This window comes from Sphaerodactylus townsendi, linkage group LG03, assembly GCF_021028975.2.
Source record: "Sphaerodactylus townsendi isolate TG3544 linkage group LG03, MPM_Stown_v2.3, whole genome shotgun sequence".
NCBI classification, from domain to species: domain Eukaryota; kingdom Metazoa; phylum Chordata; class Lepidosauria; order Squamata; family Sphaerodactylidae; genus Sphaerodactylus; species Sphaerodactylus townsendi.
In genome coordinates this window covers 118,270,793-118,298,733 of record NC_059427.1, presented here as the reverse complement: position 1 = coordinate 118,298,733, position 27,941 = coordinate 118,270,793, and the positions used below count along the sequence as shown (strand labels likewise).

Below are 27,941 nucleotides of genomic sequence, written 5' to 3'. Positions count from 1 at the left end.
TGTGAAGAGAAGGAAACTCCTGAGAGTTATGGAGCATTTGTGGCTTGCCATGTTGGTTTTTTAAAGGCTTGGGGAAGAAGGGGTTTATAAATTCGTCTGGTTTCCAGCCAGAAGTGGCAGAAAGATAGGGACCAAGGACAGGCCAAAGAAGGCTGTCACTCCCAAAATCTGCCACTTGAGATGACCTTCTCACATCTCTCATGCATTAGTTGGCCCTGAACTAGAGGGAGGTACAGCCGCTGCTGCAGTCTTCCTTTGCTTTATTAGAAGCAAAATCTGGATACAACAGGGAATAATTCGCATGGATTCAAATAATGATTTAATGAACACTTGCTCCAATAACGTGTTCAATGCCAGACTGGGGTGAGGATAAACCTGTAGAGAATTGGGACCAAGCAGCAGCTGAAACAATCATTCCACATGCAAGACTGCTATGGAAAGAGAAGTCTATATTAGTGAATCCAGGATCTGTCCTTCAGTCCCACTGATACTACTGACCTGTCTATTGGAAAATGCATCTCTTCCCCTTTCCGGAAGTCAGTGCTGTTCTCCAGCCTGGCCAGCACATCCATCCTCTTCACCATCATCTCTAGCATGTCGCTCATTTTCCTCAGCGCTCCTCTGGACTCAAGAGCTCCCATCACTGCAGTCACATGAAAAGGCAAAAGAAAGAGGAAGAAAAGTACATTCTATAGTGGTGAACTGGAGACAGCAGAGATGCATTCAAATAGACTAGCAGACTGGGATGAAAATTGCTCTTTATTTTTATTAATGTACCATTTGATTTATAGGCTGCCCTTTCTCAAGCAGGCCCAGGGCAGCTTATGACACATTCATTACAAAATTAATAAAATCATAAAATCAACAATCAGAAATTCCCACTATAATATACACCAATTCTAAGAGGGGGAAGTAGAGTGAGGCAGAGGGGAGGGTCAGCTCTGTTGGAATGTTATTGTTAACCTCAACCATAAACCTAGTAGAACAAGAACATAAGAACATAAGAAAGAGCCTGCAGGATCAGAACAGAGTCCATCTAGTCCAGCACTCTGCTACTCACAGTGGCCCACCAGGTGCCTTTGGGAGCTCACAGGCAGCAGGTGAAAGCAATGGCCTTCCACTGCTGCTGCTCCTGAGCACCTGGTCTGCTAAGGCATTTGCAATCTCGGATCAAGGAGGATCAAGATTGGTAGCCATACATCGACTTCTCCTCCATAAATCTGTCCCAAGCCACTTTTAAAGCTATCCAGGTTAGTGGCCATCACCACCTCCTGTGGCAGCATATTCCAAACACCAATCACGTGTTGTGTGAACAAATGTTTCCTTTTTATTAGTCCTAATTCTTCCCCCCAGCATTTTCAATGTATGCCCCCTAGTTTAGTATGGTGAGAAAGAGAGAAAAATTTCTCTCTGCTGACATTTTCTACCCCATGCATAATTTTGTAGACTTCAATCATATCCCCCATCTAGCTCCATCTTGCAGAACTGTGATAGGCCCCACATGGCCTGGGTCTCATTTGACAGTGGGTTCCACCAGGCTGGGGACAGCCAGATACTTTTCAGGCCAGGGATCATCACTCAGTTGTTCGCCATAGAGCAAAGCACTCTCCTGGGGATGAATGTTCATTTTGAAAAGGACAGAGCCTAGCAACGTTATCGTCCAGGGGTAGAATGTGGAAAGACAACTCAAGAATTCTGGTGGATAGAGTTCAAAAGTGACCCAGCTCCCTCCTTGCCAATTCACAGCTTTAGGATTGCCACTAACACCAGTTCTTCAGTGTTCCTAGTCATGTCGGCAGCTGACATTGCTTAATATGTTGCACTGAAATATGCACATGGCTGGAAACCTTGCACACTGAAGCCATTAACTCAGTGATAACTCTGCTATGAATGCGTTGCTACCTCAGCCACTGACCAGCCCATGGAGGGTAAAGCAGCAACTGGCAGACTTCAAACTGTTCATCCTTCCCGGTTTTGCCAGGACCCTTCAGCCTATTTTTTACAAGCTCCACTTCAAGGTTAACAGCCTTTAACACACACACCTTTCAAAGTGAGCCTTATCACATACATTTTTGTTTTCTTGGGAGAAGGTAACAGCAATTCTAGCGTTGGGACTGAAAACTGAACACCACCAGTTTTGCAGCATCTTTTGTGATGAACAAGTGTGAGTGAGGTTCAGATACAAAGGAGGGCAGTTCTGCCTTGTACCTTGAACAGCTGTGCCAAAAAAAGGAGAGGAATTCCAGCAGATTCAAATTTTCATATAAACAAAAATTGATTAATTTAGAGTAGAACTGAGAGAATCATTCTTAACAGATTCCAGCCATCAGGCTATATGTAATCTATACCCATGAGGGCCTATACTGAGATGAAGATGCTACTAATAACCACCTTTTTTCATTTCACCTGGTAAGGCACAGAAGGCCTTATTATACAGTCAGAAGGTATAGCATTGGTTCCTGTTGCATAACAGCTTTTTTAAAAAAGCCATCTTATTCATTTCATTTATCTTCATCATTCCACTCCTGTGGACTCTTTCAAAAAGTAACATCACATTTTCATTTACAAAGCTGCAGGAAGTCAGAGGACAAGAGAGGCAATCTGAGGTTTCTGGGCACATAGTTATGCAATAAATGTTTTGTCATTTTAATCACAGAACCATAACCAGGAACTGTGTTTTTGAATACAGTATCATTCTAAGGAATGACACTATACCCAGAGACAGGCTCTCTCAGCCAGATTCAAGGCCCATAGCATTGAAGATTTTACAACATACACATACACATGTTAGGGTGCATATAGAAACCAAGATTTGGAAAGATTTTTTGTCTTGTCTCAGAACTATTATTCGTTTGTTTGTTTGTGCTTGCGTTTATAGCCCATCCTCCCCCTGTTGTTATCCATTCTCAGGGCAGGTAACAGTTTAAAATACACAGAATAAATACATGGATTAAAACTAAATTAAAACAGTAAAATAGTTGGAGCAAAAAAAAAAGTAGCAGTGAAGGTTCTAATAAAACTCCCAGCCTAAATACAGCTGCCAGTTCAGTTGCTATCAAATGCACACTGGCTAACCAAGCTGGTATTGAGTTGGCCCAAAGGACTGGATAATTAATAGTGCATAATGGGGGGGAAGGGTCACAAGATCCAGGTTGGCTGATAGATTTGCTGTATATAAGTGCTGTCCCTCAACTATACCCCTGGCAGAACAGCTTTCCCGATGAAACTGAACTAGATTGTTTAAAGCTTGGGCCTCCTTACACAGAGTGTCACACCAGGTAGGGTCCTGGGCTTTGCAAGACCCAGTCATAGTCAGGGACAGCTGGATACACTTCAAGCCAGGGACTACCAAAAGATTTTCAAATGATGACCATTAGGCTGTTGCACGCTTGAACTGGAGAAGGCGGTCCTAAAAACTCAAGGATCGTAAGCCAAGTAGGGCTTTGAAGGTCAGCACCAAAACTTTGAACCTGAGCTGGTATGCAACAGGAAGCCAGTGCAGATGTTGAAGCACAGACTGGACATGTACTCTCCAAAGCTGCATTCTGGACCAGCTGCAACCTTCAAAGGAGTCTCAAAGGTAGCCCCACATAGAGTGAATTGCAGTAGTCCAATCTGGAGGTGACCTTTGCATGGATGACTATGGCCAGATTAGTATGTGACAGGTAAGGCAGGAGCTGGCACCTCTGGAGGAGATGGAAAAAGCTATCTGGGTCATGTTGTTAGCCTGGGTCTCCAAAGAAAGAGATAATCCATGATCATGCCTAAACATTTAAGAACATAAGAACATAAGAACAAGCCAGCTGGATCAGACCAGAGTCCATCTAGTCCAGCTCTCTGCTACTCGCAGTGGCCCACCAGGTGCCTTTGGGAGTTCACATGTAGGATGTGAAAGCAATGGCCTTCTGCGGCTGTTGCTCCCGAGCACCTGGACTGTTAAGGCATTTGCAATCTCAGATCAAAGAGGATCAAGATTGGTAGCCATAGATTGGATTCTCCTCCATAAATCTGTCCAAGCCCCTTTTAAAGCTATCCAGGTTAGTGGCCATCACCACCTCCTATGGCAGCATATTCCAAACACCAATCACACGTTGCGTGAAGAAGTGTTTCCTTTTATTAGTTCTAATTCTTCCCCCCCACCATTTTCAATGAATGCCCCCTTGTTCTAGTATTGTGAGAAAGAGAGAAAAATTTCTCTCTGTCAACATTTTCTACCCCATGCATAATTTTTATAGACTTCAATCATATCCCCCCTCAGACGCCTTCCTCTCTCCAAACTAAAGAGTCCCAAACGCTGCAGCCTTTTCCTCATAAGGAAGGTGCTCCAGTCCCTCAATCATCCTTGTTGCCCTTCTCTGCACTTTTTTCTATCTCTTCAATATCCTTTTTGGAGATGTGGCTTACCAGAACTGAACACAGTACTCCAAGTGCGGCCGCATCTCACGGCTTTATATATTTAATAATCTTTGCAGTTTTATTATCAATTCCTTTTCTAATTATCCCCAGCATAGAGTTTTGCCTTTTTTCACAGCTGCTGATACATTGAGCTGACATTCCCATGGAACTATCAACTAAGATCCCAAATCCCTTTCCTGGTCTAGACTGATAGCACTGACCCCTGTAGCGCAGTATGTAGAAGTTTGGATTTTTTTTTTTTTTGCCCCTATGTGCAACAATTTTACATTTTGCTACATTGAACCAGACTTGCCATTTCTTAGCCCACTCACTCCACTTATCAAGGTCCGCTTGGAGCTCCTCGCCGAAACCTTTTGTGGTTCTCACCACCCTACATAATTCTGAGTATCATCTGCAAACTTGGCCACCACGCTACTCCACCCTACTTCCAGGTAGTCATTTCATGAATAGGTTAAAGAGCACTGGGTCCCAATATGGATCCTTGGGGACACCACTCCCCTACATCTCTCCATTGTGAGAATTTCTCCCATTTACACCCACTCTTTGCTTCCTGTTTCTCAACCAGTTTTTAATCCATAGGAGGACTTCCCCTCTTATTCCTTCATTGCTGAGTTTTCTCAATAGTCTCTGGTGAGGAACTTTGTCAAAAGCCTTTTGGAAATCCAAGTAGACAATGTCCACTGGTTCCCCCTTATCCACATGCCTGTTTACATCCTCAAAGAACTCTAGTAAGTTTGTAAGACAGGATTTGCCTCTGCAAAAGCCATGCTGACTCTTTCTCAGCAGGTCTTGCTTTTGTACATGTTTTATAATTTTATCTTTAATGACAGATTCTACTAATTTACCAGGAACAGATGTCAAACTGACTGGCCTGTAATTTCCCGGGTCCCCCCTAGTTCCTTTCTTAAAGATTGGTGTGACATTGGCCATCTTCCAGTCTTCAGGGATGGAGCCTGATTTGACTGAGAGAGATGGAACCAACTACATCCCATCAAGGGCTGGGAGTTGGACTGCCCGACCTGTACCCCCCCACCCCACCCCACCCTGACCTAACCGTAGAATCTCCATCTTCACTGGATTTAACTGTAGGCAGCTCTGTTTAACTGTGTCACTAAAGCCCCAAGGCACTTGGTCAGGGCCTCAGGGCAAATATCCGAACACCTGTCTATCAACAGAAAGAGACGGGTGTCATTTGTATATTGGTAGTAACCCAGCCCAAACCTCTGCACCAACTGGGTGATTGGGTGCATAAAGTTGCTTAAAAGCATTGGGGAGAGAATTGCACATAGATTGGGGTTGCTAAATAACAAAAAAATCAAAAATTCACTAAGTGATATTTGTTCAGGACCTACAGTTAAATGGACAACACCCCTGAACCTCTCCTCAAATTACTGGTGAGCTTAACGTGACTGAAAAATTCCAGAGGTCATTGTTGCCAGCTATTTCAAACCACTAATGTCTTTCTCTGTGGAGTTGGGTACTCTGATCACTTTTCCTAGGACAAGAGTTAAGAGCCTATGATTCTGATAGAATTAGCAACTTCCTCATTTAACGTTATGGGCAGCCTGACGTGGAAATTTGGCAGGCAGAGCCCCCCCCCCCCCCCCAATTTTCCTTCTCTGCCCAGAAAAGTATCAATCTGTTCAATTTCTGCATTTGGAGCTGCTCTCCAAGGAACGTAAGCCGAGGAAAGCCAAGCCGGGGAGGCTGAATAACTTTCAGTTCTCTTCAAACTCTGACTTACCTTTTGAATGCGTAAACATTTTCAGAGGTGGGTTTCAGGACAACCAATTGCATAAACATTGCCCAAGTCTTTTGAGGGCTTGTTCATATATTAATGGGATTTTTTTTCTTGCCTTCAGCTATTCTAAAGATTCAGGGACCGGAATGGTAGTAAGCACAGCACAACTCAGCACCAAATAGAACACAGTTCACTGAAAGTTTAAACAAGACACACTAGATGAGGAAAAATTGAAGGGGAAAGAAGAGGAGAATGGATAAATTAGTGAACAAAATACGCATTCAACAACAGGGAAGTTACACAGTATGGTACCTCCTGTACTCTGGTCATACAATATACCTAGAGATATGAATTAATGGAAAGTTTTGCACACTTTAAAGATGTGATTTAGGATCAAAGTATAGAGTGCAGGAAGAGTGATGGGATTTGGCAAGTGCCAGTCACACAATCCAGTAATGAAGGAGTTAATTGTTGCATGCTAATTAGTTAGTGAGGTCAGAAGTCAGTGACCAGGTAATTGATACCTATTGGTTGGGTGGGCTACATGCAGGTCTGCACGTAGGCTTTAGATATATCTTCTTTGTGTTGCACTCTGCACATGCTCAGTCAGTCAGTCCGCTCAGCTCAGTTGAGTTCAGTCTATAGCTTAGTAGCCATGTAATAGTCTAAGCAGCAAGCTGGCTGTTGGTGCTAGCTAGTAAGAAAGATGTTTATTGTTTTTCTTCCAAGTTTCCCTTCCCTGTAGTAAGTAAACTTTATTTCAGTAAAGCAACTGGTCTCTGCCTCATTATTGCATTAACTCTGCTAAATAAGTATTTGTCCACACAACAAAGAGCCAAAGCACATGCAAGTTATAAACATAGAGACTCAATTCTGAGATTTACATGAACACACAAATATCAGGGACAGCTGGCATGACTGTCCTCCCCACTCCATGAGTTCATAGCCTCAGATACATTGCATGAGCAAAGTTTTGTTACCTATGAAGATCCAAAGGCTCACAAGTTTGTGTTTAATTATAGTAAGGTTGCTATATTTTTATGAACAGGCAGAAATCAGCCAGCACAGCTGTCCCTATCTATGCTGGGGGAAGTAGCCCACTGAATTTTGGTCTGTTGTACAAAGCCTCTGCCCACACAAAAAGTGGTACCCCTAACACTACCCATTTCTGTTTTCAAAACTTAACTTCTGAGTATTGTGAGCACAATATTTCAGGGCTATCTCTTGCAAAAGATCCAGTTCAATGAACGGGAGCTGTGTAAGACAATGGGTTTAGTCAAGGGTATAACACAGTAACCTGCTTGACTGTTTGGCCTTAATATGCTGGGTAGCAAAGTGTTTCTAACCAGCTATTCCCTAGTTCAATATTGGGCCCAAAGAAAACTTGAGCCACAGGAAATTCCTACTAAATAATAATGAGTATGTTCCAAATAGTTTTCTGTTTTATTCACTGAAATAACATAATTTGAGTCCTGTTGCACTTCAAAAACCACAAGATATCCAAGGTACAAGCTTCCGAGAGTCAAAACTCCCTTTGTCAGATACTGTGTGGATAGTTTTTTCCCAGTGTTCTCCCAAAGTGTTCAGTTTTTCTGAAGGAAAAATTGAAAAAAAGTTGTTTTGTAAGGCAGGGCAAAGAATACCTTAATTCCCTAATGCATTGCTATCCTGTTGATTGCTCAGGGTTTTCTTTGCCTGTCTGCCATTGCTCAGCTGTTCAGTGGGCGAAAGCAGGTGGGCTAAAACAGGGGGAAAGAGATCTGCTTCAATGTGGTGATGTCACAGGGAGGAGACCAAGCAATGACAGAATCACCCGCAAGTTGGATAGTCTGGTGGTTGGGTGAGTAAATGACCAACTGAGCAACTGCAGGGCCAGAGCGTGCAGGAGGAAAGGTGACTGTCCCAGCAGGGAAGCCTCACAGAGGTGCGGATGAGGTGCGGCTGGGGTACAGCTGTTACTGCCACATGGCCCCGGCAAGTAGTGCCTTGCCAGGATTATGGTGATGGATGAATACAGGGCACAAGTTCAGTGGAGTGGTGCTGAGGGCCTGCTGGAGTGTGAATGCCACAGAAACCCAAACTAGGTGCTGTCAGGGAGCCATAGCCCAAGCTCTCACCCATGGGCCAGCAGCCGCAGCAGGAGCCAGGGGGACCCTAAGCTTTTAAATTCCACAAATACACCAACTTATGCAATGTTACATGCTAACTAAACTATAAGTGACACATTTTATGTTGTTAAAATGTTTTTGCTTCATAGGAAATAAATATGGAATAGATTTCAATTTTTCCCTTCCTCATGTTTTCTGGAAAAAAAGAATCAAAAAAGGTTTTTTGTCCATGGTATCAGAATTTCCAGAAATTTTCCATCTCCAGGCTCAGCCTGACAATCTACAGGAGTTCTGGGGGGGCAGGATGTATAGGGGGGTTGTCAGCAAATGGTCTGACATCACATCCAGGGAAACCTCGGAAGTGAAGTAATGCCTGTCTGGGAATCTCTGGACTCTCTATGGTAAAACCATGGAATTTCTGGCAATTTCTGGGTTTTCCCTAGAAGTGACACCACACCATCAGCCCAAGAAAGGGTTTTTCCCCCCTGCTGCCTCTTGTCGCTGTGGGAACAGAGAATTGCTGGTGGAAGCTCCCCTGCCATAGCTGGAGACTTGGGCTTCTTGGGTCATGAACATGGACAGTGGCTGAAACATCAGTTCCTCACCCTCTGCTTTATTTAGAAAGCACTTTGGGGACTGGAATTGGCACAGTAAATTGCATTGGATTAGAGCGACACTTTATTAATTATACAATAGATATGCCTCTGGCTGATAGGTGACTGCTAGCATGTAGGGCTAAGCACAGCCATTACTTGTACATGACTTTCTTTTCTGTTTGCGTTAGAACAAATAAAACTGGATTCATTCCCAGGTTTGGGGGATGGAGAATAATAGTTTCCAGCATGCAGAATTTTTAAGAAGCAAGCCTGTGGAGAATGTGAGACTGACCCTTGACACTGGATTTTATTAAAGTTTCAGTTCTGCCCAAACTTCTGCTGTGGATTTTAGAGTACATTCTGGAATTGACAGAACTTCCTGATAGGATTCTATAGACTCCTGGGAGTTTGTGCTCATAAATCCCACACCCGTCTCTTTAACTGACTCCAAATTGCAGTCAGCGTTCTGTAGCTCTTAGAATCAGTTTCCCATCAGGCTGGAGCAGCTGTGGTTGCTTTTCTTTTTTGGTTAACTTACATTCTACTTTTCCACATATCTAAGCAGTCCTTTGAGTGTGGAAAAACCCTGTGGGGAACCTGGTTTAACTGATTTGGTATCGGCAGAAGCCATTTGGCTATTAAGCAAAAGACCATTGGAAGCAGGGAACACATCACTGCGTAATTGGCCATAATATTGATTTGAGAAATCTTTCGCTGTCCCCTTCAGGGGTTCTCATTTGTTCAGCAAGTGTTACTGGGGTGTTGGCTTGCCATCAGAGTGGTGCCTCATAAAGAAGCACAATGAATTTGTCAACATACTGCCAAGGCCCTCTCTTGTGTGCTTACCACCTCTTTGATCAGTGGGACAGTCAGGAGGGCATCTCCCTGTGATCTTAATTCCAACAGCAACAACCTTGAATTGGACTCCAAAACAGACCAGTAGCCAATGTAATTACTGTAATATAGGGGCCAGCTTCCAGCAGCTGCCCCTGACCATCCATCCATCCACAGCATTCTGCACTAACTGCAACTTCCAAATACTCTTCTAGGGCAGCCCCAAATAGAGCACATCGCAGTAGTCCAGCATGGATTAATTAAGGCATGGATCACTGTGGCTGGACCTGACTGACTCCAAAATGGATGCAATTGGTGGACCAGCCAGTGCTGGGCAAATTTACTCTGAGCCACAGAAGCCATCTGGTTTCCTAAGGTGACTGCTGTGTCAAGCGGCACTCCCAAGCTGAAAACTTGGCTTTCCAAGGGGAGTATAACCCCATCCAAGACAGGAGAGATCTCAAGTCCTCAGCATGCCTTCCACTAAACCGAAAACCTCTGTCTTGACAGGCTTACATTTCATTCAACTTGTTCATCCTCATCCAGCCCCTTACTGGCTCCAAGCACCATTTCAGAACATCTGTAGCATTTTTGGATTAGGTGGAAAAGAAAGGTGGAGCTGGGTGTCATCCACATTCTAGTGACATTGCAGCCCATACCTCCCAATGATCTCTCCCAGTGGCTTCATATAGATATTATTAGCATGGGGAACAACATCAACCCTTGAAGTTCTCACAGACAAATGGGGGCACATCAGAAATCCCTCAACACTATCTTCTGACATCAGATCTGAGTCAAACCCAAAGGCTCAGTAGAATACAAAGATAAATACTATCAAGGGCTGTTGAGAAATCCAGCAGAACTAGTAGAATCACATTCTCCCTACCTAATCATCAACAAAGGAGACCAAAGCAGTTTCTATTCCATATCCCTGTCTAGAGCAAGACTGAAATTGATCCAGAAGATCATCTAAGAACCCCTTGAGCTGAGAAGCAGTCACCCACTCTAGCATTCACACAGTATGGCTAAACAACTTTTTGGACTGCAAGGATACATAATTTCAGCTGAGGAACAAACGAGATTGTTAACAAAAGGAAAGCATACCTGAACAAAGACTGAGTTTCCAAAACAAGGTGACTTTAATTGACTCCAGTAGCTCATACAACTTTTCCCAGCTATACAAGTCATGGCAGTGATTTACACTGCTTATGAGTAGACATCGGGCAGTGTTAGTGGGGTTTGATATAAAGTTTCAGATAGCTGAAAGAAATAAAACCCAGCAGTGGAGACTGACAAATGTGATAAGCCCTGAAGACTCCAGTCACAATTTTGAATTGTTATTCTATCACTTCTTATGTTTGGATTGTTTTATATTCCTTACTGCATTTATACTTGCAATGTTATTTTGAGGTGTGTCATCGTTAGTTCCATGTTGCAGAGGTCCCTAACTGGTAACCAGTGAATATATGGCAGAACAGGTGTTAGGTCCTCATGTCCAAGGAGCAAAGAGAACTGTGCATCCCACTGACTCTTTCTTAAGTTTCTTTACCTAGAAACAATCTTACCTAAAATGGAGGTAGAGTGCTCAGGGAAGTATACACAGGCCCCAAAGCTTAACTGCTGTCATCAGTCATCAGCATCCTCATCCCCCTTTGGACTCAGAAAAACACCTGGTCTGCCTAGGGCAGGGGTAGGGAACCTGCGGCTCTCCAGATGTTCAGGAACTACAATTCCCATCAGCCCCTACCAGCATGGCCAATTGGCCATGCTGACAGAGGCTGACGGGAATTGCAGTTCCTGAACATCTTGAGAGCCGCAGGTTCCCTACCCCTGGCCTAGGGAGACAATGTTCCCTATAAGACCTCCTTGCCTACACTGACCTTGAAAAGACACATATACTTAGCAGAAGGACAAGGAAGGCAATTTTGTCCCAGTGCTTTTGTTAGTTTCAAACATAGCCAATGCTGGTCATGTAATATGCATCCAATTGTGCAGATGCAAAGCAAGATGAACTGCAAGCAATTCCACATTTGACAATGGGGTTGTTTTAATGCTAAGAAAAGTATACCTCACTTCAGTTAGTTGAGAAGATTAAGAGACAGACCTACCCTAAGAAGAGCTATACCCCTCTAAGCACACTGACATCAAGGGACTAAGAAAGGTGTAACTCTACTTACGATGGCACTGTTAGTCAAGGTTCTTAATAACTTGAAATTGTTACTGAAGCATGACTTGATCCTGTCAAACATACTGTACAGTTGTAAAGCTGCTTCGGATGACACTTGAGATTATTTTCAACAAAGAATATTGAGGCGATCAGGGCTCAGCTTGCATGGAAACAAGAGAATTCCATCAGGGTAAGTCCATCAAGCTATCTTGTTCATACAAAGTCCTCAGCATGCCTAATTATATCTGTAACTCTGGTCACCTTGAGGGTCACACTGAACTAGGAAACGTTGCAATGTTATCTGCAGAGATAGCAGAATCTAACCCTGTTTTTGAAATATCTCGTTTCCTACAGCAAATCATATCTCATTCCCACTGCAGAGTCAGAAAAGAAAATGTTTCCTTCAAATAACATTGTACCAAAAGGGCAAACACCACACACACTATTCTTCTGCTCAGTTTTGTTTTCTTTTGTGGATCATTTTCTATGCTAGAGAATGAAAGCACTAGAGGAGGTAGACCATATTATCACCTGCTGTTTCCCACAGACACATTCAGCAGCTTTTTCTTTTCTCTTCTTTTTACTTGTGAGGATTCTGAACCTTTCTTTCGTTCTAGGGGCTTGTGGATGATAAGAAGAACTATGTGATAACTCTTGGCAACAATTCTTATTGGCCTATTAGAAAATGTGATCTTTCTGCTTTTTAAAGAATATGCTGATGCAAGTCTTTCATAAAGCAAGAGCTAGAATTAATTTGTTCAAAACCCAAAGTCTATTTTTAGACACCTGCAGAATTGGTACTAATAAGCAGCTATTCAAACTTGGGAGAGTGGGGACTGTGAGAGTTTCAATACTTACCTAGGACACAAGAAACTTTGCCAATTCCAGTAGAACAGCAGAAACAAAAAAGGATTTTTGTAGTACCTTCAAGATTAGACAATATGTGAAATGCCTTGGGATGGACAAACCCAGCAGGGATGCCAGCTTCCAGATGGGACCCAGGGACCCCTGGACTTACAGATCATCGCCAGACTACAGAGATCAGTTCCTCTGGAGAAAAAGGCTGCTATGGCTTATCCCACTGAGGTCCCTGCCCTCCCCAGGCTGCATCTCCAAATCATCAGGAGTTTCCCAACGTGGATCTGACTGCCTTACCCTCCCATTCCCCACAAGTGGTCAAGGGGACTCTGGCAACCCTAGAACCCGGGAATAATCTTAACAAACAATTTCCTGAGGCTCGAGCTAATGGGGCTATATGTCCCAGATGAATGCAGCATTCAGGACAAAAAAGGGATATAACTTAAATGAATACATTTGGCATCCTTCATGGCAGTATACTGAAAATCAGTTCAGACCATTGGGATCCATGAAGTAGTGGCTTAAATGCTTACCATAAGACACCCATACATGAAGACAGTTATCTATGGCCTCTGCCCCAAGACTAACATGACCATGCTTCTATTTCACCAGATTCCTGCAGAGGGGAAATACTACTGCACTTAGCTTTGTAATTAAGTAATATGGCCATAAGTTCTTACATATTTATTGTGCCCTACAACCAGGGGCGTAACAAGGCAGCAAACTGTAGCCCTGGGCAAAACCTGAGTTGGATGCCCCACCCCCATGGGCGGCCACTCCACCACGACCAATTTTTTTTTGCACCAGGACATTGGTGCCTGCAGGGGGTGAAGTTTTTAGACATATCAGCACCAAAATTTCAGCATATCATAGGAAACTGTCCTTATGCTACTCCCCAAGTTTGGTGAGGTTTGGTTCAAGGAGTCCAAAGTTATGGACTCCCAAAGGGGATGCCCCATCCCCCATTGTTTCCAATGGGAGCTAATAGGAGATGGGGGCTACAGTTTTGAGGGTCCATAACTTTGGCCCCCCTGAACCAAACTGAACCAAACCTGGGGGAGTATCATCAGGGAAGTGTCCTGATGTGACCCTTAAAGTTTTGAGACTGTGCCTTCAGAAATTTAACCCCCCCCCCCCCCAGCCTGCAACCCCCATGGACAGCAATACAGAAAACTCAATACAGAACAAAGATTCTTGGGCAAATTTCTGGGATGTTCCTGCAGGGGGCGCATTTTTGGATGTATCAGCACCACAATTTCAGGGTATCATCTGGAAACTGTCCCTCATGGGTACCCCCCCAAATTTGGGTGCAGTTTGGTTAAGGGGGCCCAAGGTTATGGTCCCCCCAAAGGGGGTACCCCATCCCACATTCTTTGCTGAGATGGGGGCTACCCTTTTGAGGGTCCATAACTTTGGACCCCCTGAACCAAACTGCACCAAACCTTGGGGGTGCCATCATAACAGTATCCAGATGATACCCTGAAATTTTGGTGCTGATACATCCAAGAATGCGCCCCCTGCAAGAACATCCCGAAATTTGCCCAAGAATCTTTGTTCTGTATTGAGTTTTCTGCATTGCTGTCAATGGGGTTGCAGGCTGGGGGGGGCACATTTTTGAAGGCACAGTCTCAAAACTTTCAGGGTCTCATCAGGAGACTACCCTAATGATACCCCCCAAGTTTGGTGCAGTTTGGTTCAGGGGGGCCAAAGTTATGGACCCTCAAAACTGTAGCCCCCATCTCCTATTAGCTCCCATTGGAAACAATGGGGGATGGGGAACCCCCTTTGGGAGTCCATAACTTTGGACTCCCTCAACCAAACCTCACCAAACTGGGGGGGGGGGTAGCATAAGGACAGTCTCCTGATGATACGCTGAAATATTGGTGCCACTAGCCTAAAAACTACACCCCCTGCAGGCCAAAAACAGAAAACTACTAAAAATACCCAAAAACGAACCCAGCATTTTGATGCCCCCCACAAGGTGATGCCCTGGGCAGCTGCCCACCTTGCCCAATGGGCATTATGCCAGTGCCTACAACAAGCTCAGAAGCTCCTACGTGGCTTCTGAACATTTGAATGTGCTCTATAGCACCTTTCCAAACCACATGGAAGCAAATGTGGGTTTGCAACAGAATATACACTTGAAAGATCTATGCAGCCAGTCATGGCTCTCTTGCGAGCATATCTGTATAATATGGGTTTTTACTAATGTGTTTGCCTTGTTCACATATTACATTTTATTTAAAAGTATACACATTTTTAGATATACAGTATGGCCCTTTCTGTACAAACCTTCTAAAATCTTTTTGGGGCAGGAAATAAAATGTTTCTTCAATGGAGTTCCACATTGTTTTTACCCCCTTTGGTTTTAAAAACATTTTATTTCTAGCCTCAAAACATTTCAAAGGAATCCCCTTTTAAAATGCTTATTTGGCGGTAACGTTTTGAAAATGTCTTCAGTTGCTGTGTGATTTATTGACTATGTTTCCCACACTTCTCTGTCTCCCTGAACTTCCTCCTTGGTGCCATTTTCTGAGCTCACTCCCTTCCCCCTTACCAAATGTTTATTTGCAGCATTTCTGTCATTTATTTTGAGTCAATCTTCAAAGCATTGAGTATATGAGGAGTAGAGAATCGAAGCATGAAGCATCAATTCAACACAGAACTCAAAAAGGGGGGCCCATGAATCATTTCAAGAGGGTAAATGTAGGCATACATCACTGTAAAGGTGGGGGGGGATGAAAATGTTTTAGAAATGTTTTAGGTGATTTGTGCAGGAAAGCCTCTGTTTTAAATAAAACACCCTGTATAGTAATGTGTGAATTCACCCGCTCTCCTAACAACATTATCAAATGTCCCATGAGCAATAGAAAGAACTGGAGCCCAGCCCAGTCCTATTGGAAATGATGCCCTAAGGTCTTATTAGTGGAAGAACAGAAACTGTCTTGCAAGAATTCCCTACTGAGATCAACATCATGTACATTCAAACCTCCACAGATTGCAGGTGCATGATATTACATCAGCGAGGTAGGAGGAGCACTAACAGGGAAACGTTTAGCTATTGGGTTCAGTAATGAAGAAATTAAAAAAACAAGAGTAGACACCTTTGCGGGCACTACTAATGACGTAAGGGCAGGGCAGGACTCCTAATGAGTCTTGATAATAAACTTACTAGACAAACTAGAAAACACAAGTTTAAAAAAACTAACCATGAAACTAATTGTAGTTTGTTGAAGAATGATTTGTGTGTGTGTTTCTTATGCAGGGCCGGCACTCTTTAAGACAATTAATGAACAGGGCAGACTTTCACATGGTACTTTGAAATAATGACGGTGATCAATCACATCTCACTATCTCAGGAGATATGACAGTAAACACAGAGGAGGTTTGAGGGAACTCCTTATGAAACTGCAGAAGGGCACAAAACAAAGTAATTAGAAGTAATTGGAGAAAGGAAAAGCTGGATGAAGACAAGTCCTGTTGGTTGCTGAAAATGTGTGACAACTTTCTCAGGGAAGAATGTCAATCTTGTTCAAGGGTGGGAAAGAACCTGAAGATCTTCTAATCTCACTGTGATGTGGACAACGAATTCTCCAATTCTATCATCCCCAACAGATTAATTTGCACCATTTTATTAATACTGAACTAAAAAAATGAGAATAGCAGAGGTCTAACTATTGTACCAAAGGAGTCCATAGGACAACATCCATGTGCCATAGTCTAATCATCAGCAAAAAACTGTTGGCTGTAACCAGTGGTGGGATTCAAATAATTTAACAACCAGTTCCGGTGGTGGGATTCAAATAATTTAACAACTGTTTACAAGCACAATTTTAACAACCGGTTCTGCCGAAGTGGTACGAATCTGCTGAATCCCACCGCTGGCTGTAACCTACAAAAATTTTGATCTGACCATTTTTAAAGATGAAGCACATAATGGTTGAAGATACCCATACTGAGCCTGTGAGTGTGTGGGTTGGAGGATGAACAATGTGCAAATATTCAGATCTCTGTGGCCATCAGGTGTGTGCTTGAAAGGGGAGGCTGGCAGCCCCGAGGCCAGTTTGGGAAACAGCATCCTAGTTGCAAACCCTGTAGAGTTCCAAAATGGAATTTATGCAACAAAATCACATGCTCCAAAATGAATCCATGGGAAGGTACCTGATTATCATCCAAGAGTCTGCTTACATAAGGATTATCTAAGACATCGACTGATAAGTATATCCTGTGCAAGGCTTCCTAAATGTTTTAGAATATGTAGATCTGATCAGTAGTAGAATCAGCACTGGAGAATTTTCTGGCTATCTAGGAGCACATTTTTATTTTGTTACATATTTTTCACCTCCCTCCCCTCCAACCTTCAAAGGACCTCACATTGTATTCCACCAATGTACATGCCTTGATGAGATCATGCTTTCCCTGAAAGACCAGGAGACACTTGGAGACACTTCAGAATATTTCAGGAAAATCATGGGGACACTTTGAGACACTACAGGTTCATAACTTTGGGGACACTTCCTAGATTCTCAGCTGATGGCCATGGTCCTGAGAGTTATGTCAGGTACAGCCATGGTTGGAAGCTATAGGTCTGACCACTGTCATTCATACCTTGGTAACCTCTAAACTAGACTATCATGCACACTGACTGTATAGTGTGTGTGTGTGTGTGTGTGTGTGTGTGTGTGTGTGTGTGTGTGTGTCAGTATGTGGTAGATGTGAATCAGCATAATCCTGTAACATTGTGCCAAACATGGCTTTGGTTAATCCAATATATTTCCAGGTCCATTTCAGAGTGATGGTATTGACATTAAGCTCTAAATGGTCTGCGTTCCGGATACCCAGAGGACCCCTCTATTAAACTCCCAGAGAAGTTTCCCTGAAGCCCATATGTGTGTTCATATATGTCTTTATATATTCTAACCTCTTAAACCTCAGAAATACTAATCAGTACCATTAAGAGATTTTGCTTTGCTCCAGGCCAGCCAATACTGCACCATTTCAATTTAGGCTGGTCTGTGTATTCAGAGAGAAAAGATCCCCACATCCCTTTCATAAGCCTCTCAGGCAGTGTGAATGCAGACCAACATGGCTCATGGGGGAAATAATACAGAAAGTTTTACAAAGCCAAAGTGTACAGCATAAAGGGTTTATTGTATGCATACACAGACAGCTATTGGGGGAAATCTACAAGCAGAGCTACACAATATAAAAAGCAATAATTTGTAATACAAGAAACTGTATAATATTGTAGCAGTAAATGGAAGTATGGTCACCTGTTCTAAAAGGGAAAGCACTTACTGGTAGTTATTCCAGAAAAGGTCTGGTTTAGATTGTACAAAGATGTTTCAGTGCTATTTTGAACACTGGAATGAGGGGAAATGGTTTTAAGCCTATGTACAGATAGTTTAAATGATGCGATCAAGTTTCAAACTTTTTCAGAGATGTACAGAACAGGCAGATGTACAGAAATGATCTGTATAGTGTGTGTGTGTGTGTGTGTGTGTGTGTGTGTGTGTGTGTGTGTGTGTGTGTGTGTGTGTGTGTGTGTGTGTGTGTGTGTGTGTGTGTGTGTGTGTGTGTGTGTGTGTGTGTGTGTGTGTGTGTGTGTGTGTGTGTGTGTGTGGTGTCTTTGGGAGCTCACATGCAGGATGTGAAAGCAATGGCCGGCTGCTGCTGTTGCTGCTGCTCCCGAGCACCTGGTCTGCTAAGGCATTTGCAATCTCAGATCAAGGAAGATCAAGATTGGTAACCAAAGAGCGACTTCTCCTCCATAAATCTTTTAAAGCTATCCAGGTTAGCAGCCATCACCACCTCCTGTGGCAACATATTCCAAACACCAATCACGTGTTGCATGAAGAAATGTTTCCTTTTATTAGTCCTAATTGTTCTCCCCAGCATTTTCAATGTATGCCCCCTGGTTTTAGTACATATACTAAATGTTGACTAAAATCAACATTTAAAATCAAGAATAAAAACTAAAAATATGTCGACAACAGATTTTTGATGTTCCAATGCAGGTCTTATACAGGATTATGCAAGAAGACATTTAAGTATCCAGTATGAACCTGAACTATGACATCAAGAATATTATGAGCAAAAAACTGGACTCAGAAGTGGATACCTGATTATGACAATGCCAATAGGTTAGGCTAATGCATTAGCTCACAATTTATAAGCACTGATAAGAAAGAAAAGACTTCTCAGAAAATATCTTCACACAAAATGGCAGGAGTTTCTTGTACTCTGAAATAAGGTTAAGCCTGTTGATGGTAATGATGGTTGCTATGCTTATAAAAACGATACTTGTAATATAATGGATTAATTCTGCTTCCTTGTTTATATCTTTTTTTAAACCTTTCATAAGGATATGTGAATTATGTAAATTACTGTAATTTATTCTAAAACAAAGACAAAAAGCATCTATTTATTTACAAAAATTATACCCTCTCTTTCTGCCTTCATCTGAGCAGCCAAGTAGCGAACAAATTAAAAACATACATAACAAAAACACATATTTAATGCCCTCACATAATTAAAACAATTCTACAGCATTTGAAAATGGCTTTCTGAAATTCTGAAATTCTAATAACAGGTGCTGCAGAACTTTTTGTCAAGCTACAGATGCAGACCTTGGAGAGGCACGAGAGGATACAGGCCCCAGGTGCCACCTGCGAATGTCACATGAAGGGTGCATTTTGGCCGGCTTCCCCCTTCCCCCCCCCCCCCCCGGCAGGTCAGAAAGATGGCTGAAGTGCTGTGGGGATGGGCAAAGCAGAGCAGGGAGTGGGCACGGGCTGCACAGCTCCTCCATTGCCAGGAGTACAGGGGATTGCTGGCTGCACCTACTGGGCTGGGTCAGAGGAGCTGAACAGAGCCACCTGGGAGCTGAGTTAAGCTGTGGCACCCCTGCCTTGGCCCTTCTGGACACATGGGCCCTCCAGACCTCCTTCCATGGCAGAGAGCAGCCAGGCATTTGTTTCCCTGTGCCACACAAGGCTGAAGACACCAGCCAGTGTAAAACAAGCCCCTCCCCTGCGTCCAAGGATGTGCTGCTAGGTGTTGCATTCAGCAAGAGCCTCACACCCCACAGAGCCTGCCACCCACACAAGTTACACACAGTCAAAGCTGACATCCCTCTTTCTAGGCCAGGGGTAGGGAACCTGCGGCTCTCCAGATGTTCAGGAACTACAATTCCCATCAGCCCCTACCAGCCCCCCCCCCCCCCCCACCCCCCCCCCCCCCCCCCCCCCCCCCCCCCCCCCCCCCCCCCCCCCCCCCCTCCCCCCCCCCCCCCCCCCCCCCACCCACCCCCGCGCCCGCCGCCCCCCCCCCCCCCCCCCCACCCCCCCCCCCCCCCGCCCCGCCCCCGCCCCCCCCCGCCCCCCCCCAACCCCCCCCCCCCCCCCCCCCCCCCCCCCCCCAACCCCCCCCCCCCCCACCCCCCCCCCCCCCGGCCTCCCCCCCCCCCCACCCCCCCCCCCCCCCCCCCCCCCCCCCCCCCACCCCCCCCCCCCCCCACCCCCCCCCCCCCCCACCCCCCCCCCCCCCCACCCCCCCCCCCCCCCACCCCCCCCCCCCCCCACCCCCCCCCCCCCCCACCCCCCCCCCCCCCCACCCCCCCCCCCCCCCACCCCCCCCCCCCCCCACCCCCCCCCCCCCCCACCCCCCCCCCCCCCCACCCCCCCCCCCCCCCACCCCCCCCCCCCCCCACCCCCCCCCCCCCCCACCCCCCCCCCCCCCCACCCCCCCCCCCCCCCACCCCCCCCCCCCCCCACCCCCCCCCCCCCCCACCCCCCCCCCCCCCCACCCCCCCCCCCCCCCACCCCCCCCCCCCCCCACCCCCCCCCCCCCCCACCCCCCCCCCCCCCCACCCCCCCCCCCCCCCACCCCCCCCCCCCCCCACCCCCCCCCCCCCCCACCCCCCCCCCCCCCCACCCCCCCCCCCCCCCACCCCCCCCCCCCCCCACCCCCCCCCCCCCCCACCCCCCCCCCCCCCCACCCCCCCCCCCCCCCACCCCCCCCCCCCCCCACCCCCCCCCCCCCCCACCCCCCCCCCCCCCCACCCCCCCCCCCCCCCACCCCCCCCCCCCCCCACCCCCCCCCCCCCCCACCCCCCCCCCCCCCCACCCCCCCCCCCCCCCACCCCCCCCCCCCCCCACCCCCCCCCCCCCCCACCCCCCCCCCCCCCCACCCCCCCCCCCCCCCACCCCCCCCCCCCCCCACCCCCCCCCCCCCCCACCCCCCCCCCCCCCCACCCCCCCCCCCCCCCACCCCCCCCCCCCCCCACCCCCCCCCCCCCCCACCCCCCCCCCCCCCCACCCCCCCCCCCCCCCACCCCCCCCCCCCCCCACCCCCCCCCCCCCCCACCCCCCCCCCCCCCCACCCCCCCCCCCCCCCACCCCCCCCCCCCCCCACCCCCCCCCCCCCCCACCCCCCCCCCCCCCCACCCCCCCCCCCCCCCACCCCCCCCCCCCCCCACCCCCCCCCCCCCCCACCCCCCCCCCCCCCCACCCCCCCCCCCCCCCACCCCCCCCCCCCCCCACCCCCCCCCCCCCCCACCCCCCCCCCCCCCCACCCCCCCCCCCCCCCACCCCCCCCCCCCCCCACCCCCCCCCCCCCCCACCCCCCCCCCCCCCCACCCCCCCCCCCCCCCACCCCCCCCCCCCCCCACCCCCCCCCCCCCCCACCCCCCCCCCCCCCCACCCCCCCCCCCCCCCACCCCCCCCCCCCCCCACCCCCCCCCCCCCCCACCCCCCCCCCCCCCCACCCCCCCCCCCCCCCACCCCCCCCCCCCCCCACCCCCCCCCCCCCCCACCCCCCCCCCCCCCCACCCCCCCCCCCCCCCACCCCCCCCCCCCCCCACCCCCCCCCCCCCCCACCCCCCCCCCCCCCCACCCCCCCCCCCCCCCACCCCCCCCCCCCCCCACCCCCCCCCCCCCCCACCCCCCCCCCCCCCCACCCCCCCCCCCCCCCACCCCCCCCCCCCCCCACCCCCCCCCCCCCCCACCCCCCCCCCCCCCCACCCCCCCCCCCCCCCACCCCCCCCCCCCCCCACCCCCCCCCCCCCCCACCCCCCCCCCCCCCCACCCCCCCCCCCCCCCACCCCCCCCCCCCCCCACCCCCCCCCCCCCCCACCCCCCCCCCCCCCCACCCCCCCCCCCCCCCACCCCCCCCCCCCCCCACCCCCCCCCCCCCCCACCCCCCCCCCCCCCCACCCCCCCCCCCCCCCACCCCCCCCCCCCCCCACCCCCCCCCCCCCCCACCCCCCCCCCCCCCCACCCCCCCCCCCCCCCACCCCCCCCCCCCCCCACCCCCCCCCCCCCCCACCCCCCCCCCCCCCCACCCCCCCCCCCCCCCACCCCCCCCCCCCCCCACCCCCCCCCCCCCCCACCCCCCCCCCCCCCCACCCCCCCCCCCCCCCACCCCCCCCCCCCCCCACCCCCCCCCCCCCCCACCCCCCCCCCCCCCCACCCCCCCCCCCCCCCACCCCCCCCCCCCCCCACCCCCCCCCCCCCCCACCCCCCCCCCCCCCCACCCCCCCCCCCCCCCACCCCCCCCCCCCCCCACCCCCCCCCCCCCCCACCCCCCCCCCCCCCCACCCCCCCCCCCCCCCACCCCCCCCCCCCCCCACCCCCCCCCCCCCCCACCCCCCCCCCCCCCCACCCCCCCCCCCCCCCACCCCCCCCCCCCCCCACCCCCCCCCCCCCCCACCCCCCCCCCCCCCCACCCCCCCCCCCCCCCACCCCCCCCCCCCCCCACCCCCCCCCCCCCCCACCCCCCCCCCCCCCCACCCCCCCCCCCCCCCACCCCCCCCCCCCCCCACCCCCCCCCCCCCCCACCCCCCCCCCCCCCCACCCCCCCCCCCCCCCACCCCCCCCCCCCCCCACCCCCCCCCCCCCCCACCCCCCCCCCCCCCCACCCCCCCCCCCCCCCACCCCCCCCCCCCCCCACCCCCCCCCCCCCCCACCCCCCCCCCCCCCCACCCCCCCCCCCCCCCACCCCCCCCCCCCCCCACCCCCCCCCCCCCCCACCCCCCCCCCCCCCCACCCCCCCCCCCCCCCACCCCCCCCCCCCCCCACCCCCCCCCCCCCCCACCCCCCCCCCCCCCCACCCCCCCCCCCCCCCACCCCCCCCCCCCCCCACCCCCCCCCCCCCCCACCCCCCCCCCCCCCCACCCCCCCCCCCCCCCACCCCCCCCCCCCCCCACCCCCCCCCCCCCCCACCCCCCCCCCCCCCCACCCCCCCCCCCCCCCACCCCCCCCCCCCCCCACCCCCCCCCCCCCCCACCCCCCCCCCCCCCCACCCCCCCCCCCCCCCACCCCCCCCCCCCCCCACCCCCCCCCCCCCCCACCCCCCCCCCCCCCCACCCCCCCCCCCCCCCACCCCCCCCCCCCCCCACCCCCCCCCCCCCCCACCCCCCCCCCCCCCCACCCCCCCCCCCCCCCACCCCCCCCCCCCCCCACCCCCCCCCCCCCCCACCCCCCCCCCCCCCCACCCCCCCCCCCCCCCACCCCCCCCCCCCCCCACCCCCCCCCCCCCCCACCCCCCCCCCCCCCCACCCCCCCCCCCCCCCACCCCCCCCCCCCCCCACCCCCCCCCCCCCCCACCCCCCCCCCCCCCCACCCCCCCCCCCCCCCACCCCCCCCCCCCCCCACCCCCCCCCCCCCCCACCCCCCCCCCCCCCCACCCCCCCCCCCCCCCACCCCCCCCCCCCCCCACCCCCCCCCCCCCCCACCCCCCCCCCCCCCCACCCCCCCCCCCCCCCACCCCCCCCCCCCCCCACCCCCCCCCCCCCCCACCCCCCCCCCCCCCCACCCCCCCCCCCCCCCACCCCCCCCCCCCCCCACCCCCCCCCCCCCCCACCCCCCCCCCCCCCCACCCCCCCCCCCCCCCACCCCCCCCCCCCCCCACCCCCCCCCCCCCCCACCCCCCCCCCCCCCCACCCCCCCCCCCCCCCACCCCCCCCCCCCCCCACCCCCCCCCCCCCCCACCCCCCCCCCCCCCCACCCCCCCCCCCCCCCACCCCCCCCCCCCCCCACCCCCCCCCCCCCCCACCCCCCCCCCCCCCCACCCCCCCCCCCCCCCACCCCCCCCCCCCCCCACCCCCCCCCCCCCCCACCCCCCCCCCCCCCCACCCCCCCCCCCCCCCACCCCCCCCCCCCCCCACCCCCCCCCCCCCCCACCCCCCCCCCCCCCCACCCCCCCCCCCCCCCACCCCCCCCCCCCCCCACCCCCCCCCCCCCCCACCCCCCCCCCCCCCCACCCCCCCCCCCCCCCACCCCCCCCCCCCCCCACCCCCCCCCCCCCCCACCCCCCCCCCCCCCCACCCCCCCCCCCCCCCACCCCCCCCCCCCCCCACCCCCCCCCCCCCCCACCCCCCCCCCCCCCCACCCCCCCCCCCCCCCACCCCCCCCCCCCCCCACCCCCCCCCCCCCCCACCCCCCCCCCCCCCCACCCCCCCCCCCCCCCACCCCCCCCCCCCCCCACCCCCCCCCCCCCCCACCCCCCCCCCCCCCCACCCCCCCCCCCCCCCACCCCCCCCCCCCCCCACCCCCCCCCCCCCCCACCCCCCCCCCCCCCCACCCCCCCCCCCCCCCACCCCCCCCCCCCCCCACCCCCCCCCCCCCCCACCCCCCCCCCCCCCCACCCCCCCCCCCCCCCACCCCCCCCCCCCCCCACCCCCCCCCCCCCCCACCCCCCCCCCCCCCCACCCCCCCCCCCCCCCACCCCCCCCCCCCCCCACCCCCCCCCCCCCCCACCCCCCCCCCCCCCCACCCCCCCCCCCCCCCACCCCCCCCCCCCCCCACCCCCCCCCCCCCCCACCCCCCCCCCCCCCCACCCCCCCCCCCCCCCACCCCCCCCCCCCCCCACCCCCCCCCCCCCCCACCCCCCCCCCCCCCCACCCCCCCCCCCCCCCACCCCCCCCCCCCCCCACCCCCCCCCCCCCCCACCCCCCCCCCCCCCCACCCCCCCCCCCCCCCACCCCCCCCCCCCCCCACCCCCCCCCCCCCCCACCCCCCCCCCCCCCCACCCCCCCCCCCCCCCACCCCCCCCCCCCCCCACCCCCCCCCCCCCCCACCCCCCCCCCCCCCCACCCCCCCCCCCAAGGCCCCCCCACCACCCCCCCCCCACCCCCCGCCCCCCCCACCCCCACCCCCCCCCACCCCCCCCACCCCCCCACCCCCCCCGCCCCCCCACCCCCCCCCCCCCCCCCCCCCAATTGGCCATGCTGGCAGGGGCTGATGGGAATTGTAGTTCATAACATCTGGAGTGCCAAAGGTTTGCCACCACGGCCTTATACAATGAATGAGGGTGGTTCTTGTGGGCTATGATCTTTACTTGCACTACTAATACAGCCTGCAGTAAAAAAAAAGGCCACAGGCATGCAGAAACAGTCAACGGTAACAAATTAAATAGAATCCATAAACACATCACATTACTGAAAACAGATTAGGCACTAATATATGATATATTACATACGCACAAACACAACTGCTGTCCCAAATAGTGAATGATTGTGCCCTCTCCCCCCACTCCCCAGAACTGCCCAACAGTTCTAGCTATGATTATCATTCAGAGAACTGTTTATTCATAAAAATATCCAGGATTCTGAGAAAAATTCTCTTTTTAAAAAAAATCTAATTTAGGGGTCAACTACCTCAAAGATGATAATGAAGGAAAACCAGCAGAATTTGCTCAGCGTGAGCACTTTCTCATTGGTACAGTTAGATTGGAGTTCAGTAGCACCTTGGAGAGCAAGGTGGGGGTATAAGCTTTTGAGAGTCAAAATTCCCTTAATCAGATACGAGTTGCAATGTAGATTTCTGAATCCTTATATCCCAGTCAGGTGTGGGAGGGTGCTGCAAAGAAGGAACTCAGGATACAGAGGTCCAAGGAACATAGTAATTCAGCACTCAACTCGAACTGGTTCAACGCAGCATTATATAAGCAGTTGCACCCAGTGGTGGGATTCAAATAATTTAACAACCAGTTCTGGTGGTGGGATTCAAATAATTTAACAACTGATTGTTTACAATCACCATTTTAACAAGTGGTTCTGCCGAAGTGGTGCGAACGTGCTGAATCCCACCACAGATTGCACCCCATTTACCACTAAGAGGTGCCACAAAGGCCCGGGGACCAAAGCCTGGCATAAGAGCAAAACACTGCTTCCTATAAAATGATTTCTTCTTATGTTGGGTTTTGGGATCCATCTTGTATGTCAAGCTTGGGCAAGAAGGCAGTTGGCCACTGAACTTTCCCTTGGCCCAAAGATGTGCCTGGCTGGACAGTGGAGCTAGCTAATTCCCATTCGTTACCCTCATTACTTAACCTATCTGCACCCATCCCAACAATCAATTAGTATTCAAGAGAATAGTCCAGGAATTCTCTTGAGTCCTGATGACACACCAAGCCTCTCCCTTCCTCCCTCTCTTTTGGAACCCTGGAAAAGCAATTGTTCCTTTGTCTCTGGCTTTCCTGCCAGCTTGCCTTAAACCAAGGACCCATTTTGAGGTATAAGTATTAGTCCTTTGAACATTCATGGTGTATGAGTCTTGGATCAGTTCATGTACCTCCACTTGCATGTGGAATCTCCCTTTTGTTCCTAGAAATGCTGGTCATTCTCCTCTTCAGCACCACTCCCCTAGCTCTCTCTTCAAGACTGGTAATTATCACCCATCTCTGAAATCCTATCCCTCCTTTTTCTCTTAGCCACACTTGGTGTATCTTGTGTGTACATCTTCATTGCTTAAAATATATTTCTGGTTTTTATTATTTATTCCTTAATAAAACCAATTTTAATTATACAACTACCTGCTGATTTGAGAGTTTTCACCCAGGACTATCCTAGCATACTTAGTTTAAAGATCCCTGATACGCCTTCTAACTCCTTGCCTCCAGCTGATTTCCCCAACTAAAGTGGAGACTACCTACTAAGAATAACAATTAATGACCTGCAAATTATGTTGAACAATGATATTCCTCTTCCATGGGCATTGGGAGCTAAACCTCCTCTTGCTTGGAGATAGCCTCCAAAACTTAAACAATCTCTCACCCTCAACAATTCCCTTCCTAACATGGACATAAGAACAAGCCAGCTGGATCAGACCAGAGTCCATCTAGTCCAGCTCTCTGCTACTCGCAATGGCCCACCAGGTGCCTTTGGGAGCTCACATGCAGGATGTGAAATCAAAGGCCTTTTGCGGCTGTTGCTCCCGAGCCCTGGTCTATTAAGGCATTTGCAATCTCAGATCAAAGAGGATCAAGATTGGTAGCCATAAATCGACTTCTCCATAAATCTATCGACCTTGATCAGTTACAAGAAAATACCAAGGAATGAGCAACATCTGGTTTCCTTGTAGTGTGTCTGTTACCTAGACTTTAAAAGAAGGATGGAATGACTATAGGATAAAGCGCTCCAGCAGAAGCCTTGGGTGTCCAGAGGTTATACGCTGGCTGCTTGAGCGGTAGAGAACGTCACCTGTACTGGGACCAGGACCAGGACCTGCAACAATCCAAGATGCCAACTCTGTCCTCAAATTCACTGAAAATACAATAACCTGATCTGACCATTACCAGCCATACCATCTCAGGCTCATTCATTTGTTTATTTTCTGATGTTATACCGGCTATCGGATATCATCAATGCTCTTCTTTTCTCTCTATTGGACAAACAGGGCAGTCTCCACACAAAAGAATAAATGGACATAAATTCAACATAAAAACCCGCATTAAAAAAAAACCAGTGGGAAAACATTTTAATCTTTCCGGTCCTTCCATTGCTGACCTAAGAGTGGCAATTCTCAAGCAGAGAAGTTTCAGCGGGAGATCACGTGAGATTGCTGAACTTGGATTCATTTTTAAGTTCAGAACCATGGAGCCCACAGAGGATTCTTATCTCACTACAAATGCTATGTTTCTGCCCTCAAGCATTTTCCCTCTGCTCTAATCAAGCTAATTACTATGCACATTATACCTCTGCATCATGACTTCCTTCATTGCAACACACTTTCCACCTTCTGACTGGCATATAAGGACTCAGAAATCTCCACTCCAACTTGGATCTGATGAAGGGAACTCTGACTTTTGAAAGCCACCCCCACAATATTATTTGTCTCTCAGGTACTACTGCACTCGAACCTAGTTGTTCTACTGCAGATCAACAAAGCCACCCACTGGAACTATTCTCATTGCTGGAAGGCAATGGATATGGTGCAGGA

General features: G+C 52.3%; 1 long non-coding RNA gene across 1 annotated transcript; it reads right to left on the bottom strand.

Moving 5' to 3' along the window:
- Nucleotides 1-364: 364 nt before the first annotated feature.
- Nucleotides 365-25,722, bottom strand: LOC125429612. Its single transcript, XR_007244014.1, has 3 exons — nt 25,709-25,722; nt 15,013-15,015; nt 365-643 (listed from the first exon to the last, which is right to left on the bottom strand). It is a non-coding gene; the product is annotated as an uncharacterized LOC125429612 (long non-coding RNA).
- Nucleotides 25,723-27,941: the final 2,219 nt, after the last annotated feature.